Source organism: Aquarana catesbeiana, linkage group LG01 (genome assembly GCF_042186555.1).
Source record: "Aquarana catesbeiana isolate 2022-GZ linkage group LG01, ASM4218655v1, whole genome shotgun sequence".
Lineage (NCBI taxonomy): Eukaryota > Metazoa > Chordata > Amphibia > Anura > Ranidae > Aquarana > Aquarana catesbeiana.
Genome location: NC_133324.1, coordinates 384,880,377 through 384,898,439, shown reverse-complemented (window position 1 = coordinate 384,898,439; position 18,063 = coordinate 384,880,377). Strand labels below are relative to the sequence as shown.

General features: G+C 42.1%; 1 protein-coding gene across 15 annotated transcripts in view; it reads right to left on the bottom strand.

The window, feature by feature from the left end:
• PRUNE2 (prune homolog 2 with BCH domain) overlaps nucleotides 1-18,063 on the bottom strand; it is a 446,654-nt gene that overhangs the window by 294,457 nt on the left and 134,134 nt on the right. The window lies entirely within an intron of this gene.

The following is an 18,063-nucleotide window of genomic DNA, read 5'->3' as shown; positions in this document are numbered from 1 at the left end:
AGCTGCCATTGGGGAGGTGAGCTGGCTGCTTCCTTTTCCGTTCCCTCATCTGGCTGCTGGGATGCCATGTCTGTGGTACTGTCTCCCGGGTGCACAGATCTTTGCTGGGGTGGAAAGACCGCTTTCTCCACCCTGGTCGACTGTTGAGGAGGGACAATGAACACATCCTCTGCTTTCTCCCCCTGTATCTGCTGCTGGGAAGTGATCGCCACCTTCTCACCCTGAGCCTCCGGAACTGCCACAGGTGTGGGGCAGAGGTCTTGGACCCTCTGTCCAGTAACCAGCGCTTCAGCTTGGGAAGTTCCTTGCAACTCCACAGATACTGCTGTTGGTGCTGGGAAGAGCACAGTGAACTTTGGCGCTGATACCAGCTCTTCTGCTGGAGGCTCATCAGGTTGTTCTTCCTCAGCAGAAAAGTCTATCAAATCCCCTGTCTCTACAACTGGTGTCTGGGGATAGAGGTTCACCATCTCCTGTCCGTGGAACCCAGAAGATGCTATCGGTGCTGGGCAGAGGTTAGCAGAGCTCTGCCCTGTTATCAGTACTTCAGCTTTGGGGATGGCAATCTCTAGATTTTCCACTGCCGATTTTCTAGCATGCTGCTGGACAGGCACATTCCTCCATCCAAGATCATCCCATGCAGAAACAGGATCATTAAGGTCAGTCAGCACTTGCTGCATCTGCCATAAGACCTCCGCATCCATAGCTGCGGGGGCAGGTCGGAAAAGCACACTGTTACTCTGCCATATTACCGACTCAACTGGTATTTCCTGATAGTCCCAGGCAAAGGGAGCCCAGCCCTGGCGCTGAACAGAGTCTGGCAGCCATCTGTAGGCGATCTCCAGCTCCCATTCCTGAACGGCCAGAAACTCTATATCTTCCAGTGCCCAGTGCACTTCTGAGACGTTCAGTAGCCCTTCTCTGAAATCCATGATTTCGTCCAACTGCCACTCCAAATCACTCCTAAAGTCAGGGTCCCCTGTCAGCTTCATGGACCTGAATCTAAAGTAACATCACCTCAAGGGTCCCCAAGCATACAGCTCACAAAGAGCACCGTTCCCCCAAATGCCAGGGCCCATAATAGGTAGGCAAGAGGCTAGCATTCAGCCCCCTCCAAAAGCCTCTGTCCCGGGTGAGTCTGTCACAATATATATATATATATATATATATATATATATATATATATATATAATTTTTTCACAGAAGCCCCACAGGCTCATATCTAATATCATTCACAACCATAGCTTGTGATCGGGGATCCCTTCCTATGAGACGTTCATTCACCGGTGGTTTTTGCCGTTCTGTCGCCGCAATGCCATTACCTCATCTCCCGGGGGGATGTTGTTCCCACAGTGCCTCCAATCATTATATATATCATATATATATATATATATATATATATATATATATATGGTATATTGCTATTCTATTATTAATTACGTGGAATAATGTTATATTATACAATTTTTAATATTATGTGATTTAGCAATCATGTTTATTATAATTTTGTATGTTCTCTATTAAGTTAGTACTTTATTACCTTGCATTATGCTCATTTGTATTAATAAATACGGTATTTTATTTACTAATATTGATTGATTCATTCTACCTCAATGATGTGTTTTATACAAAGTCCCATTATCCCCTTTTTCCCATTTCCCCCTCTTTTACAAGTATCAGGGATGGATACTTGTACTAATAGTCGTTGCCTCATATAAATTCCCAACGTTTTTTTTTCTTTATTTCCCAAAGACAATCTCTGGATATGACGCTGAGCATGTGCACTCAGCTTCTTTGGTCAACCATGGCGAGGCCTGTTCTGAGTGGAACCTGTCCTGTTAAACCACTGTATGGTCTTGACCACTGTGCTGCAGCTCAGTTTCAGGGTCTTGGCAATCTTCAGATCCTCAGAGTTCTTTGCCATGAGGTGCCATGTTGAACTTCCAGTGATCAGTATGAGAGAGTGAAAGCGATAACACCAAATTTAACAGGTTACAGCACACACATTCAAGAAGGACATTTAAGGGTGTGCCCCCAAATATGTTTTTGTATATTGTAATAGACCCTGACCAGGTTTTTTTGGGCTGGAGCAACCCTCCCCCTCTTCATTACCTCTTATTTAGTGGCCACCAGTGCATAGGAGGAATCCCCTTCAGTTCTCCCACATAGAGGAGTTTAGCTCCCATGGTTGAGACACAGGATCTTCCATTCTATTACTAGGGTAGGATCCACTAATTCGGGGCACTTTGTAGCAGTAGGTGGGCTAAGCACTATATGACCATATAGTGTCACCAACCCCCTGTATTTTTTTGAATATGTTCAGGTGTTTTTAACTAGCCTTGCAGGAAATGTCATTCTTGAATGTGTGCGCTGTAATCTGTTTTGTACTGTTTGTTGGTCTTATAGCAGCACCATCTTGAATTTAAACGCATTTTAGGGTGTGCCCCCCAAATATGTTTTTGAACACCAAATTTAACACACCTGTTCCCCGTTCACACCTGAGACCTTGTAACACTAACGAGTCACGTGACACCAGGGAGGGAAAATGGCTAATTGGGCCCAATTTGGAGATCTTCACTTAGGGATGTACTCACTTTTATTGCCAGCGGTTTAGTCATTAATGGCTGTGTAAATAGGGTCACTTATCCGGCGCTTAGGTGTAAATGTAATCCTTATTAAACTAAGCAGCTGCTATATTAATACAAAACATCATAAAACAATAAGCCATAAAGATTAATTCAAAAGTCCTTCTGGCCAGCAGCGCTACTTATTAGAAGACAGCTGAAAGTAGTGTGAATTACTCCATGTGAAAAAATAATGATAATCCAAAGTAGTAGCAGTGTGATATTGGAGTGGAGATAGATAGAACAGGGCTCTGTTGCTACTAGCAGTGCCTGTGGAAACCATCCGGTGGTGAAGGCCGGGCACATTGGGACATCTCTTCAGGCTCCAGTTATCAGGATACTTCTCCAACAGGATCTCACATCCAACAAGCCTTGTATGACTCCCCTGAATAAGGGCGGTCACTGGCTTTATGGTAGGCCTCCTGTCTCTCTGTGGTGGTGGTCCCACGTGGTCAAGTCTATCTCATGTCCCACTAACTATGAATGATTGACTTCACAGCGCACCAGGATTTGTTTATGAACTCAAGTCACTTATTAACCTTAATAGAATACGCATATTTGTATTTTGTGCACTATTGATATATTGGATATTTGCTTAATCAATTGCTGTTGTGCACTGTACTGATTGTTTTTTATTGGCGTTCATGATTTATGGTTTACACCATGGATATTGTTTGTATTTTTGCACTTTAATATTTTGTGGCACACGTATATTTATTAATTTATAGTGCTGCACTTTTTTGCTATAAATCCAAAGTAATTGTACAATAGTTTGTGCAGGAAATCATCAGATGTATGAGGATTCCACCTTCACCACACCACGTGATTCAGCTCCCTTAGGAGTTGCACTCACCAGATTTGAATTAGATACACGCCTTTGGATATATTATGCCTTTAAAAGCAATGTTTTTATATTGAATGCTATCTTTTTACCGTTGTTTGTAAGTGCATAGGGATAAGGGAAAGGGTTTTATTTATAGATAAAGTTTTAAATTGATTCACGCTATGAGGATTGTTTCCTTCCTTATGTACGAGCACTTTGGAATGTATTTGGCTTGTAAAGCATGAGTGAACCACAGAATCGGAGTGTACAAATCTTTTGACAGATGGCTCGTAGGCATTGATCATAAAAGCATAATATATCCAAAGGCATGTATCTAATTCAAATCTGGTGAGTGCAACTCCTAAGGGAGCTAAATCACGCGGTGTGGTGAAGGTGGAATCCTCATACATCTGATGATTTCCTGCACGAACTATTGTACAAGTGCTTTGGATTATCATTATTTTTTTCATCTGGAGCAATTCACACTACTTTCAGCTGTCTTCTGAATGTTACTAATGAGTAGTGCTGCTGGCCAGAAGGACTTTTGAATTAATCTTTATGGCTTATTGTTTTAGATTAATGGCTATGTGTTGAGTTATTTTTAGGGGGCAGCAAATTTACACTGTTATACAAGCTGTACACTCACTACTTTACATTGTAGAAAAGTGTAATTTCTTCAGTGTTGTCACATGAAAAGATATAATAAAATATTTACAAAATGTGAGGGGTGTACTCACTTTTGTGAGATACTATATCATTATGGTCAGCAGCCTCTTCTCACAGCATCTAGCCAGTTCCAGCCACTTAGGTACCACATGCATGAGGAACTGAGACTCTGCACCACATAATTCGATGGGAGCAACACTTCAATGAGACAAGTTGGCAGAAAAAGACCTGAATTCCTCACTTTCACTTTCCACATCCCCTACCCCCAAAAAATACCCTCAGGTTGCATCCAATACAAAATCCATGGCAGTGACAGGGAGGGAAGTTTCATAAGGCGCTTCAAATAATTAGGATACACCACATCAAACACAGCAGAGGGACATAGGGGGCATTCCGAATATTTTCAAGTGAGAGCTTGAACCTCATAAAAAATTTCCTACACCCACATCCACTGCTGCTGAAGCAGAAGATAAAAATGTTTCCAAATCACTCCCAATGCATAGCATCTTTGCAGCTGCTCCAGCTTACAGAATCAGCCCCTTTCCATGAGTTTATGGCCTGGGTTACACCACAGTGACAGATACCCAGCCACCATTATTTTGCCCAGAAGGTCATCCCTGTACTCCAACAGCATGTGGAATGAAGTGTGTCTGTGTGGTTGAACCACACTGTCTGCAGCAGGGTACACATGAACACATGGTTTAATAAGTGTGGGGCAGGTATCCTACATATCGAGTATGGCACACTGGGTCAATCTTCTGGCAGCTGAGCTGTCTAAGGCCCCATTCATAGCTGTGTGATGCAACATGATGAGGTTTTTTCATTAGCTTTTTGCGCATTTTTCACGAAACAGCATGGGGTAGCCCATTCACTTGAATGGGCCACCCTACATGTGACAAACACGTGAAAGTAGCTCCTGCTCCTTTTTTTACAGTGAGTCTTACACTTTTGTAAAGCATGTTTTGGCACATTTTTCATGCATTTTGTCACACGACAAAACATGTGTCTCCTAGACGCATTTGGGGTGCAATAAAAAGAAAACGGCACCTCAGACGCAATGCGAGTTTCTGGGAAAGCAAGCAGAAATGTTCCCAGAATGTGAAGGTGTGATTGGGGGCTAATAGTGACTGGTCACATGTACCTCCTGCTCATTGGTCTCATCGACTGACTCCTTGGAACCAGTAGTTTCCCAAAAGCACCCCAGATCATATGCAATATCCCAGGCTAAATGCTGATATGATGTGTTGCAGCTTATATGCCAGAGAGGCAGTAGCCAAACTGAGCCAGAGCTTCTGTCAGCTCTCCATGCCCAGGCTGAGAAATGGCTGACCCCATGCCATATTCAGCCAGGCGAGAATGTATATGATGATGGTGCATGTATCTTGCCTTTTGCATATACTTAACTTGGTGATGCTGTGCTTCATCGTGAAATATCCTGGCTTCCAGGAGGTCCCTTACAGATTAGGAACCTTTGGCAGAGGGCCTGGCAAAAATGCAGCACCAACATGAAGTGACTGCTAACCACGTAATTTGTGCAACTCCACTGCAACTCAATGTTGGCCATACTGCAGAGACTGCACTGATCACAGCCTTCATAAAAAATTTGAGTGCCTTCTCCTCCCTGCAGTGTGCCCTACATTACAGTGTACTATCTGCTGTCTTTGCCATCGCTCCCCACTTTCACATTCTATTTGTGTGCCCTCCCTCTGCATTCCTGCTCTCATCTTAGCCTTTACCAGTGATTGGAGGGGCAAATTTGCTTCATGCTTGTCTCATCACCAGCTTTTCGGTTCAGGATGATGAGTGGGGAGGTCAAGGGACATGCATTTCATGTTTTACTGATCTCCTTGAGGCATGATAACAGATCTCCTTCAGTTTGTGATTGGGACAGGGAAAAGCTCAGTACTGAGCAATTCTGTGTTCACTGTTAGTGATCACCGAGCAGCAGGGGAGAAGGAGATTGAGGACTCTGTGTCCTTGATCTTTTTCTCTATTACAAATGGAAATATTTCATTAAAGGTAACCTGTCACAATTGGTGTATATATTGTCACCAGGAGGCTCGTCAGTCCCGGATGACAGTGCTTAAAACCCAACTTCAATAATTACAGAAGAACAACCCTTGTAGTAGGCACTTCAAAAGGTAAATGCCCAACAGGCTCCCTCTATCCATGTAACTGGTAACCTGAAGTCACTTCTGCTTTGGTCATACACTGACATCCTCAAGTACAATACTGGACCAATAACCCTGTAAAGATGGAGGGGGTAATATTACTGTTCCTTCTAAACTCTGATACTGGGCATTTTTGATTAACAAATTTACTTCTGGATTACCCATTATGTCCACCAGGCGGCAGTGCTAGGCCAACACATAAATAGGCTGTAAACACAGCAATTCCCCGTAGCTTGATAAAGGAGCGCGCCACAATGCGCATGCTCTGAAACGCGTTGCTTTACAGCAGTACAGCGCCACCACCAAATCTGCGCTCCAGCCTTCCATTCGACTGCCTGACCAAGCCTCGTTCTGGACAGCGATCCACGATCGAAAGCCGGAAGTCGGCATAACAACAGCAGGCAGTGTTGAGGAACCAGGCTTTCCTTTATCTGTGAGCACGGACATGGCCTTTACTGACTCTACCCTTACCTTTACCCTACACAGTCTTTACATGTGAGTGTACTAATGGAATTGTATCATTAAATCTTTACGATCTTACTAAGAGGCGCCTTTGTTGTTTATTCCATGTTTTTATGGTAAGTTGCTTATTTACAGCTTTGCAGTTTTCACCACTTCTCAAAACGGCACAGTTCTTTGGATTTAGCAGGATTTCTTTGATATTAGTGTATTTTTATCTAAAATATCATAATGGATTTGGGCAAGTATCCTGGGACACACAAAATCAGCAGCACCATTGTTTAATTCTATTGGTCTTGTAGTTTTCAGAACAAACTCTGAAAGTGGAAAAGTTATTTTTAAAAATGGTAATAAACTCTGTTACAAACTCTGAAAGCTGTAAAATGATTAAAAATAGTGAAACATTTAAAAAAAAATGTCGTATCACCTGAGGTGAAAAAAGGAAAGCAGAGACCCCTAGAAAAAGTTAAACCACAATGGCCATGCCGGACTGCAGGCAACAGTCACAGGCAGCACCTGAACCACATGAATGCAGGCTACATGAGTTCCAAACACTGATGCAAATGCTCTAAGTGAGGACACCTTGGACTATAGGGTGTCCAGGCTGAACCACTGGCTGGAGCTTGCACAGTACGCACCAGAGCTTTTGCCTTGCCCTGCAGCCAATGTACTGTCTGAGCGCTTTTTTAGCACAGCAGGAGGTTTTGATATTGAGATGTGAATATTCCTGTTCCCTGATAGTGTGGCCCTGCTCAGTTTTATTAAAATGAGGTAGGCTTGGATTACCAATGATTACAAAACTCCTGCTACTGATGCTACAGATTAAGCTTGAATTGGCATCCGGACTCCCAAAAAATGTATGCTTGCCACCGTTACCTTTCCTAGCAGTAGCGGCCCGTCCATTAGGGGCGCCTGGGTGCCACCTCCTCTATCCATGCCACCCCCTATATCAGTGATGGCGAACCTATGGCTCTCTGTGGGCATGCAGCGTGCCGCCAGGATAGGGGGGAATCCCCCAGCCAGGCAGTCACTTTCACTGGTGGTGCAGGCACGGAGGAGCTGGCTCCCTTCGTCTTGCATCATCCTCTGCAGCTTATTGCCTCCCCCGGACCCCTACACCTCTGGTAAGACATTCAGGCATTCCTCTCTGTGGCACCCTATTCCAGCTCCCCCTGCCCCGGGACTACTTTGGTACAGCCTGTCCCTCTGGCAAATGCAATGCGACCTGTGGAACAGCGGAAGGGGAGAGGCGGTGCTCGGAGCAGATCATGACCATGGGAAAGGTGCAGTGTCTGCTAGCTGACCTCCCGGCGGCTGGGACACCAAAGAGAAGGTGGACGGTAGGGGCTCCTGAAATACTGCCTGCCCGGTGCTGGGAAGAGCCCTGATGTGATGGACGATGAGGCCATGGAGAGGTAAGAAGGAGGATGGATCCTTCGATCTACATTGCACTGTGTGTGGGCAATTGGGGGGGGGGGAGTGAGTAGTGCAGGAAGTATGTGGCAGGTAGGTCAGTGAATGTGTCAGGTAGGTCCGTGTATGTGGCAGGAGGTCCGTGCATGTGTCAGGTAGGTCAGTGTAAGTGACAGGTAGGTCCGTGTATATGTCAGGTAGGTCAGTGTATGTGTCAGGTAGGTAAGTGTATGTGGCAGGTAGGTCAGTGTATGTTGCACAGTGCATTCTGAGCAAAACGCATTCCTGATCTCTGTATTCTGAGCAAAACACATTCCTGAACCCTGCATTATGAGCGAATCTGGCAGAATCGCACATTTTTGGTCCCTCAGAGCTCATTCAGAGGGAGGATTAGTCCTATCCTCTGTACAGAGCCGCTGGTAGGTTTAATTCTGTGTTGACACTTTGAAATAAATAAGTTGGTTTTGTGTTGCTGTTTGGGCACTCGGGCTCAAAAAGGTTTGCCATCACTGCCCTATATGAACAATGGATAGATTCATGCATAGCATGAACAGCATGGCCACTGCGGCCACCCCCTATTTATGCGTGCAGCCCCTTTCAGAATGCCAGGTGCCTGAATTACAGCAGCAGGGGTGTTTTTTTGAAGCACCTGATTAGGCTTTAATAGGATTCAAAATAGGGTGGGCTCGGAGCGGACAGCATTGCTCCATGAGCCCACCCAGGTGTTACAACAGTTATTGAATATCCAGTAACACTGATCCTCAATACGGCCAATCAGAAGCAGGTCTGAGACACATTTTCCGAGTGGTTGAAAAGAGAAGACCCCTGATTAGCCGCCGAGGAATAGGGAGGAAGCTGAAGCCGCCGATTCCTGTGGAGAGCAGCGGAAGCCGCCGGTGAAGCGCTGTATAGATGGGGTAAGTGCGCCAGACCCACCCGCCAACCGACCAACGGGAGGGGGGGTTGTACTTTTAGCCACCCCCCCAAAAAAAAAAATTACCACCAGCCGCCACTGTTTCTTAGCCTATTCTGCTCCATCACCACATCTGGGCCGCAAATAATACACTCTGTTTATTTCAAGATAAAACCCATCTTGTCTCTTTCAATTCGCTGCTAATTCAACTGTTCACAAACTCTCCTAAAGTTAGCCAATTTCTACCATGTTTTTAAATTTTAAGATAATGTAATGTGGTAAAAAAAAAAAAAAGCAAACTATACTATTAAATTGTTTTTAGCACTGACCAATTCATATGTAGTTGAAGGTTTTAGCTTAATCAAGTGTTGCAGCCAAAACTACCTAAAAAGCCCCTTTTCAAATTTAAATGAAATTAACCACTTCAAGACCTGACTGTTTCACACCCTTCCTGCCCAGGCCATTTTTTAGTTTTCAGTTTTATATAATTTTTGTGAGACAGAAAGTGTTTTTTTTTGGCGGTAATTAATCACCATTTTTTTATTACTATTATTTGCTATATAGAAGTGGGTATAGAAACAAAATCACATTTTATTGCTTTCCAGCCTAAAATGAAGGCAGACAAAGTTTTTGTTTTATCCAGCTGTATTTACTTAGTGCAACTTATAACATCCATGTGAAAGATATAACACCAACACCTCAGAAAAAATTCTAAAACAGAATCACTGAGTTGGAAAAAGGATCACCCCCTCCTAAAAATGACTTGTGAACTCAATGAGGTGTAGCTAATCATTTTCTCAATGGCACACAAAGCCATTTGACTTTGCAATTGTGATCAGCTGTGGTCATTTTAATTAGCTCAGCATGAAAAGAGATTTCCTGGACCATTTCAGTTCCTGGTAGTGCAACTGAAGCAAACAATTAACTATGGGTGGCAAGACACTGTCAAAAGATCTCCATGATAAAGTTGGACAGGCACAAGTCAGGAGATGGATACAAAAAAAAGTCAAAAGCGTTAATAATGCCTAGAAGCACTGTGGGCTCCATTCACAAAGCAGTATCCTACCGCATCTGAGTAATAAGATCCCGTGTTTTTCAAAAGGTTTTTTGGCATTCACTAAAAGACCGCCTTAGTTAATTTATGAAGTCATGTGGTATTTTAGTAGTGAAAACATGCGGTAATATAACGTCAGAACCATATCAGGCCACATGCCCTTAATGGGGGGGAAGCTTTGAGGCAGGGGCTCTACCTGCCCCCCCCAAAGCACCCCCAGATCCCGCCATCTTCCCTATGTAAATAACTAATGCCGCGTACACATGACCGGACTTTCCATCAGAATAGACTCCGATGGTCTTTCTGACGGAGTTCCACTGAAACTGACTTGCCTACACACGATCACACCAAAGTCCGATCGTTTAGAATGCAATGACGTACGACGGGACTAGAAAAAGGTAGTTCAATAGCCAGTAGCCAATAGCTGCCCTTGCGTCATTTTTGGTCCGTCGGAATAGCATACAGACGAGCGGTTTTCCCGATACAAACTGATTCCGTTGAAAAGATTTGAAATATGTTCTATTTCTAGGTCCATCAGAATTTTAGAAAGAAAAAGTCAGATGAAGCCCACACACGATCGGAATGTCCGACGGAATGATTCCGTCGGACATTTTCTGCCGGAAAGTCCAGTCGTGTGTACGCGGCATAAGGTGTAAAAAAGGACAGGAGGCAGTTTTTGACAAGTCCTTTATTAAAAATGTTTTTTTTAAAAAGTCCCCCGGTGTAGATCTATTGTCAGTCATGATGCCACCGCCGACCCGAGAGAAAAAAAAAACTCCACTCCTGGCTGTCTGACAGTTCTTAAATAACCAAGCCCCCTTGTGACGTCAATGATGCAGCATGCCCTCAGTCTGTGACGTCACAAGGGGCAGTGCCACATGGTGATGTCACCAGGGGCACCGACCCATAGTCATTTAAGTACTGTCAGATGGGGGAACTGTCAGACGACGGGAGCCTTTGTTGGGAGCGGAGCTTTTTTTTTCTCGGGTCGGCTGTGGCCGGCATCATGATTGATGATACAGTTGTGCTCATAAGTTTACATAACCTGGCAGAATTTATGATTTCTTGGCCATTTTTCAGAGAATATGAATGATAACACAAAAACTTTTCTCTCACTCATGGTTAGTGTTTGGCTGAAGCCATTTGTGACAGACCTAGCCAGGAGAGAGACTTTTGGAGGGGACTGAATGCTAGCCTCTTGCCGATCGATCGTGGCATTTGGGGGAACGGAGCTCTTTGTGAGCTGTATGCCTGGGGACCCTTGAGGTGGTATTACTGTGGATTCGGGTCCTGGTCCCCCAGGACACACAGACTCTGGGGACCCTGGATTCGCCATATTAGAAATACTGTCTGATTCATAATGCTGGGACAAATACTATTAGGAGATGCTGATGTCAATTCCAGTCACCTGTCTGTCTGTTGCCTGCTAGAATGTGTATTGTAAATAAGTCTAGTCTGGGATCTAAGAGTCATTAGATCCCCATTGTTGTTTGTGTTAATTAACTCTGCTATTGTGTGAAGAAGAGTTTGGTGTTGATTTGTGATAATGTTGATTGGGTTTTCTGAGCTACAAGAAGGCCAGTCTAGCCTAAAGGTCATGTCTGAGTCATCTAGGCTGTCTAAAGGGATTATATATTAAAAGTGTAGCGCTAAAAATGGAAAAATAAATGTAAAAGTATAGAACAGAAAAAATATCTATTTGAATTAGAAAAGTAAGTGACCTTATCTGATCCCAAACCTGAAAAGTATGTGTACTAAATGGTGCAGTGAATAAGGATATGACATCCTAATGACAGCAGACCTGTGACAAAATACAAAAGCTCTATCTTGTCAGAAAGAGTACAAAAAACGAAAAACATAGATATATTAGTAAACAATCGAAACTCATCTGTGGTGAGAAAAATAAATGGTGTCTAAAAAACGTCCACAATGCAAGTGAGGAGATGTGCCTCCCAAATAAATCATAAAAACATAATAATTTAGTCCATATTATGTATGGCGTGATCGACTCAAATTGAATCCCAGGCAGGTAACATCACAACTACACATCCGAATCTGAGTAAGGGATGGAATACTCTTACCGACTTGGGTGGACTCACAGGCCGTTGGCGGTGAGTCAGTAAAGCTTGTACTGTCTTAAGGTGAATGACAGTGTCAGGACAACTTGTACACCGAAAGGGTTCCTCTTCAGATGGGGGGGCCAGGATCCTGCCCCAAAGGGTCTGCACAATCACCGTCTGTCTCAGCATGCATGGACCATATATGAAGAAAAAACAAGGAGCCTCCACATGGTGTAAATCCAAAGATTATTGTTCAAATAATATTTATTGGATCATTCAAGATCATCAGGCAATCCATAAAAATTCAAAAATAGGCAGAATCGATTCCAATAGTACAAAGTGAATAAAAATTGGTAAGCGTGGTAAAGGTGGCTGGGTACAGCAAAGAAAGGGTTTCTTTGCTGTACCCAGCCACCTTTACCACGCTTACCAATTTTTATTCACTTTGTACTATTGGAATCGATTCTGCCTATTTTTGAATTTTTATGGATTGCCTGATGATCTTGAATGATCCAATAAATATTATTTGAACAATAATCTTTGGATTTACACCATGTGGAGGCTCCTTGTTTTTTCTTCATATATGGTCCATGCATGCTGAGACAGACGGTGATTGTGCAGACCCTTTGGGGCAGGATCCTGGCCCCCCCATCTGAAGAGGAACCCTTTCGGTGTACAAGTTGTCCTGACACTGTCATTCACCTTAAGACAGTACAAGCTTTACTGACTCACCGCCAACGGCCTGTGAGTCCACCCAAGTCGGTAAGAGTATTCCATCCCTTACTCAGATTCGGATGTGTAGTTGTGATGTTACCTGCCTGGGATTCAATTTGAGTCGATCACGCCATACATAATATGGACTAATTTATTATGTTTTTATGATTTATTTGGGAGGCACATCTCCTCACTTGCATTGTGGACGTTTTTTAGACACCATTTATTTTTCTCACCACAGATGAGTTTCGATTGTTTACTAATATATCTATGTTTTTCGTTTTTTGTACTCTTTCTGACAAGATAGAGCTTTTGTATTTTGTCACAGGTCTGCTGTCATTAGGATGTCATATCCTTATTCACTGCACCATTTAGTACACATACTTTTCAGGTTTGGGATCAGATAAGGTCACTTACTTTTCTAATTCAAATAGATATTTTTTCTGTTCTATACTTTTACATTTATTTTTCCATTTTTAGCGCTACACTTTTAATATATAGTTTATGTGCACAAATCTAGTCGTTTTGTAGTGTTGGCTGCTGTTCTGACTTATTGGATTGGCGCGGTTTTTTTTTTTCTGATATACTTGTCTAAAGGGATTAGTTAATTAGCCCATGTTAATTAGGTTTCTGGTCACAGGTGTATGTTCAGAGTAATATGAGCAGGAGGTATACACCTCCTCTTTTACTGTATAAAAGAGCCTGTATTCCTTTCAATAAAGGAGATTCCTGTTTGAACTTACATACAGCCTGCCTGGCGTTTGTTCTGAGCTACACAACTAGATTAGAATGGCACACAGCTGTAGTTCTAGTACCGGAGCATCGGATGACCGAACCATCAAATGTTGTGAACTGCAATCTGATTCTATAGCTGCAGAGGAGTGTCGGGAGAGTGGAATCGAGCGAGCAGGGGCTCGTTACACTATTTATTATCAATCAACTGTGTTTACTCTTTTTAAATCATAACGGCAACAGAAACTACCCAAATGACCCTGATCAAAAGTTTACATACCCCAGTTCTTAATAACGTGTATTAGGATAAGGAAGGTGATCCGCGCAAATTCCTAGGTGATAATAATAAATGTCCAATGATATAAATATGCAATAATAAGTTCAGTAATGAAATCCAATAAAGTATAGCACAAAGTGTCCAAGCATTTGAAAGTGAAGTTGTTCTTCTGAAAGGTGATAACAAATTCTTCTTAATATCAATGTTCGCAAAAGCTGAATGCTCACAGAGCGCCTACCTCCATTAGGAGTATAAAGAGCCTTGAAGGTGTCCTGTAGTGGAGGTGGGTGCACTGCGGTAGATCTCCAGTTGGTGGCTGTATAGGAGGGGTTTTTCAGAGTACTAGTGATGTTCAGCCAAGCTCTAGTCTCCCTTCTCTGATGATCCGCTGCTCCTTCAGACCTTACAATGACACGGTACAACTCCAGTTCCAACCATTAAAGGAAAGATAAAGGATAGCCTCCCATAGTGTTATATGTATAAAACAAGTTAATTTATTAAAACGCCAAGTGAATCCTTACATAAAAGCAAAATAAAGCAGGCTATTGCAATCAAAAAACGATAAATACGTCACTTCCGGTTTGTTAAAACATCCGAACACGCCGTGCACGTTATGTAACGGCACGGATTGATTGTTGGGCAATTCTATTTATGTCCAGAAACAGGAAGTGTAATCGCGGCCATTTTGTTGAAGAAATTGTCTCCAACATAGCGGCGGACATTTTATGGGTAGGAAAAAATAGACTACAGCGGTAATTCTAATGGGATATATATTAGTGGCCATTTTATTGAAGAAAACGTCTCCACCATAACAGCAGCCATTATGTAGGTGGGTAAAAAAAATTAAAACTGTGATATGGATGTAGTACTTATCTGCGCTACCATGGCAGCCAATGATGTATAATAAATAATGGGTATGGACTAAATGTGTCAACCAATGTTGATAAATTAAGAACAATGATGTAAAAACCACCACGATGAGGCAATTAATGAGTTGAAGGGCCTAAATGAGTGAATACCGTATATTGCCCCCTTTAACATCAATGACAGCTTGAAGTCTTCTGTGGTATTTGTGAAAGTGGCTCTTTATGTTCTCAGATGGTAAAGCTGCCCATTCCTCTTGGCAAAAAGCCTCCAGTTCCTGTAAATTCTTGGGCTGTCTTGCATGAACTGTACGTTTGAGATCTCCCCAGAGTGGCTCAATGATACTGAGGTCAGGAAACTGAGATGGCCACTCCAGAACCTTCTCCTTATTCTGCTGTAGCCAATGACATGTTGACTTAGCCTTGTGTTTTGGATCATTGTCATGTTGGAATGTCCAAGTACGTCCCATGCGCAGCTTCCTGGCTGATGAATGCAAATGTTCCTCCAGTATTTTTTGATAACATACTGCATTCATCTTGCCAACAATTTTGACCAAATTTCCTGTGCCTTTGTAGCTCACACATCCCCAAAACATCAGCGATCCACCTCCATACCTTTCGTCATAGGCCTTGTTGACTCCTCTCCAAATGTAGCGTTTATAGTTGCAGCCAAAAAGCTAAATTTTGGTCTCATCGCTCCAAATGACTTTGTGCCAGAAGGTTTGAGGCTTGTCTGTGTGCTGTTTGGCATATTGTAAGCGGGATACTTTGTGGCATTTGCGTAGTAATGGCTTTCTTCTGGCAACTCGGCCATGCAGCCCATCTTTCTTCAAGTGCCTCCTTATTGTGCATCTTGAAACAGCCACACCACGTTTTCAGGGAGTCCTGCATTTCACCTGAAGTTATTTGTGGGTTTTTCTTTGCATCCCGAACAATTTTCCTGGCAGTTGTAGCTGAAATATTAGTTGGTCTACCTGACCGTGGTTTGGTTTCAACAGAACACTTCTTGATTAAAGTTTGAACACTGCAGATTGGCATTCTCAATTCTTTGGATATCTTTTTATATCCCTTTCCTGTTTTATACAGTTCAACTACCTTTTCCCACAGATCCTCTGACAATTCTTTTGCTTTCCCCATGACTCAGATTTCAGAAACGTGCAGCACTGGATGATGGATGCAAGGGTCTGTCAGGAGTCCAGAAACGCATTGACCATTTACACACACACACTAATTACAAGCAAACAGATCACAGGTGAGGATGGTTACCTTTAATAGCCATTCAAACCCCTTTTTGTCAACTTGTGTGCATGTTATCAGGCCAAAATCACCTGGGTATGTAAACTTTTGATCAGGGTCATTTGGGTAATTTCTGTTGCCATTACGATTTAAAAACAGTAAACACCGTTGATTGATAATAAATGGTTTCACCCAAACACTAACCATGAGTGAAAGAAATGTTTTTGTGTTATCATTCATATTTTCTGAAAAATGTAAACTTATGAGCACAACTGTATATCTACACCAGAGGACTTGTCAAAAACATCCTACAGCAAGAGGCCTGCAGCTCTTAAGCAGTTTTTATGACAAAGAGAGGTGTGTGCATGTGACAACAATATCAAAAATTCTCCACAAATGTGGCTTGTGTGCGAGGGTTTCAAGAAAAAAAGCCACTCCTCAAGAAAACCACATGCAGTCAAGACTGGGCTTTGCCAAAATGCACCTTGAACATTCTGAGGCCACATGCAAAAAGGTGTTATAGTCAGATGAGACTAAAATTTAATTATTTGGCTTCAACGCCAAATGGTATGTCTGGCAGAAATCCAATACAGCTCCCCATCCAAATAACACCATTTCGACAGTAAAACACAGAGGTGGTAATATACTGTTATGGGGATGTTTCTCTACAGCAGGGACTGGAGCACTTGTCAGGATAAAAGGAAAAATGGATGGGGAAAAATATCATCAAATTCTTGAGAGAAATCTGCTGCCCTCTGCCAGAAAATTGTCAATGGGAAGAAGAATTTCCTTCCATCATGACAATGACCCGAAGCACACAGCAAAAATTACCACACCGTGGTTGAAGGAGAAAAAGGGGAATGTCCTTGCATGGCCTAGTCAGAGCCCAGATTTACTGTAAACCCCATAGAAAATCTGTGGAATGACTACAGTCCACAAACGGTCCCCATCAAATTTAACTGAACTTGAGCAGTTCTGCAAAAAAGAGTGGGAAAATACTGCAAAGTCTAGATGTGCAAATTTAGCAAAGACATAGCCCAACAGACTAAAGCCCGTAGTTAAAGCAAAAGGTAGTTCAATAAAATACTGACACAAGGGGATGATCCTTTTTCCAAATCAGTGATTCTGTTTTTATTTTTATTTATTTTTTTTATTCTGATATTTTGGTGTTATATCTTTCACTAAGATTTTATCAGTTGTACTATCAACTGATGAACTGTGTCTATTTTCATTTCAGGCTGTAAAGCAACAAAATATGATTATTTAAAAGGGAGGTGATTCTTTTCCACTGTAAGGGAAAAAAGACATTTTAAAGAAAAAAACAGTTTTTTATAAAGTTAGGCCAAAATGTATTCTGATATATTTCTTTGGTAAAAATAACCCAAATCAGTATACATTATTTAGTCAATATCATCTCCAAACTATGATATACATATCATTTGAAAATTGAACAATCTTCATGTACTGACTGCCTATCTCATATGTTGAGGCCCCAAAATGCCAGTACAAATACCCCCCAAATGACCTCTTTTTGAAAAGTAGACAGTCCAAGGTATTTAGTAAGAGGCATGGTGAGTTTTTTGAAGTTGCAATTTTTTGCAACAATTTTTTGGAAAATAAGGAAATTGAACAAAAAGTTTTTTTTCACACAGCATAGGCACACTTACAAATACATCCCAAAACAAATTTCACTACACCTCTCAAGTATGCATTGGCCCAAAATCCAAGGAGAACCATTGGGCTTTCAATCAATTATGCATCTAATTTCCTGACTACTTATCAGATTTCTTTTTGACTACCTATCAAAAGTCCCTGAAGTGCTAGCACAGGAGAAACACACACAAAATTACTACATTTTAAAAAAGCAAACCATAGTTTCTGAAAGGCATAGTAAATCTTTTAAAGATGTAATTTTTGCCACAAGTTTTTAGAAAATGAAGAAAAAAGAAAATTAAAATATATTTTTTTTTACACAGAGTTGTCAATTAATAAGATATTTCTAACACACATAATAGGTATACTTAGAATTCCCCCCAAAAAACATTCTGCTACTCCTCT